Raw genomic sequence first — 2,500 nt, forward strand, 5'->3', positions numbered from 1 at the left:
CGTACAGTATATCGATACACTAAGGCTAACTGGGATAGCTTCCGTACATTTATATCTGATCTACCTCTGCATTCCATGTTTAAAAAGGATGTGTCCTCTATAGTATTAGACCTGACAGAATGGTTAATTGTAGGTATTGACCATTTCATACCCTCTAAAAAGTTTCAGCAAAAACCTAACAGCCAGCCATGGTTCTCTCCAGAATGTGCTGCTGCCATTGCGCACAGAAATCACTTTTTCCACTGCTTCAAACGTAATAGATGTATGAAAACTAAAGCCGTTTTCAGGTCTGCCAGCAACCATTGTAAGAAAGTAATAAGGAACGCAAGAGAGTTGTATGCTCAATCTGTTAAGTCCAAAGTAGCTGAGCAGCGGCTTGGTTCCCACCAGTTTTGGCAAATAGCAAACAATCCTGAACAGAAGCGTGTGCTCCATCCCAACTATTATCAATGGACCTGAGGTAATCTCGTCAGCATCAGACAAAGCCAAACTCTTTGTCAAGAACTTTGCAGCTAATTCTACCCTTTGCGACCAAGGCCGCCAACCCCCAATATTTCCTCCTGTATCAGAAAACACGCTATGTGATATACGTATATCTGTACGTGATGTTGCCAAGCTAATCAAAACGCTTGATAGCAGTAAAGCAACTGGCCCTGACGGTATTCCAATTATAGTAATCAAAAAACTTCAACCTGAACTAGCGCCCATACTTACAAAACTATTTAAACATTGTCTTAAGGAGAATAGTTTCCCATCTCCCTGGGAAAATCTCATCAGTATGCCCTGTATTTAAGAATTCAGGTGATCGCTCATCCCCCTCTCAGTAAAGGCCAATAAGTCTCCTGTGCGTCATGAGTAAGTTGCTAGAATCTGTGTTAAATACAGAAGTAATCAACCATCTCAACAAAAATAACCTTCTTAGTGACACTCAATATGGTTTCCGTTCTGCTAGATCTACAGCAGATGTGCTTACAGTTATATCGCATAGGATTAGCAAATCTCTCGACGATGGCAATCTTTCTAGGGCAATTGCTCTTGACATATCTAAGGCCTTTGATAGGGTGTGGCATAAAGGTTTACTTCATAAGATCACTAGCTATGGTATAGCTGGAAATGTCTTCTCAATTATTAAATCATTTCTTTCTGATAGGTTCATAAGAGTAGTAGTTGAGGGGCAAAAATCAGAAGCTCACAGTATTAATGCCGGTGTCCCTCAGGGGTCCATCCTGGGCCCAACTCTTTTCCTGATCTACATTAATGACCTTCCAAATCACATCCTTACATCATTTGTAGACATTTATGCTGACGACACTACCATTTATGGTAGCACATCTAAGACAGTAAACGACCAAGTTCTCTCCAATTCTCTCTCCTCTGATCTTGAGCACGTAGTACAATGGGGAACGGAGTGGCTAGTTACTTTTAATGCATCTAAAACCAAGCTTCTCTCTTTACATCATCAACATTCTAATCCACATTTGGCATCAATTGAAATAAATGGCTCTCGTCTTGAGGAGGCCTCAAGTTTTGACAAGCTTCTGGGCTTGACCATTACTCCTGATCTTAAATGGAACACGTACATCAAATCTGTTGCCAAGGCCGCTGGAAAAATGGTGGGATCTTTCTATCGATCCGGTAAATATCTCACTGCTGATGCTACTCTCTATCTATATAAGAGCCAGGTACGTCCAAGGATAGAATACTGTTGCCACATCTGGGCAGAAGCTGCTAGAAAGGACTTGTCCTGCCTTGATAGAGTTCAAAATAGACTTCGTAGCCTCGTAGGAGATGTCCTTTTCTCCTCCTTGCCACCTCTATCTCACAGAAGAGATGTTGCGAGTTTGTCTCTGATGTATCGTTATTTTCATGGAAAGTGTTCGACTGAGCTTCAATCTATGGTCCCCCTTCGCCAAACTTTCACAAGAAACACTCGTCTAGCTGTAAACACTATCAATAATTCCCCCCACTCTTTATCTGTGCCTAAACCTAATCGTAGATTCCATGAACAAAGCTTCTTTCTTAGAACTGCACGCCTGTGGAATTGTCTTCCGTTTTCCTGCTTTCTGGCTGACTACAATATGGTTGTGTTCAAGTCTAAAGTAAATAAGTTCTTGATGAGCCGTTCCATATAAGTTATCAAATTTACCAAATTTTCCTTACTAATGATTACTATATTGTCCAATTTCTACTGTACACTCTTTAACCCTTATCCTTGAGTGGCCTCTTGGCCTTGATAATGTGGTGATGTCTATGTAAAATATATATATATATTTACATATATATAAATATATATTTACATATATATAAATATATATATACATATATATAAATATATATAAAAATATATATATAAATATATATATACATATATATATACATATATATAAATATATATATACATATATATAAATATATATATACATATATATAAATATATATATACATATATATAAATATATATATACATATATATATATACATATACATATATATATATACT

Source organism: Euprymna scolopes, chromosome 17 (genome assembly GCF_053919585.1).
Source record: "Euprymna scolopes isolate OS-2025 chromosome 17, ASM5391958v1, whole genome shotgun sequence".
In the NCBI taxonomy this organism is placed as follows: Eukaryota; Metazoa; Mollusca; class Cephalopoda; order Sepiida; family Sepiolidae; genus Euprymna; species Euprymna scolopes.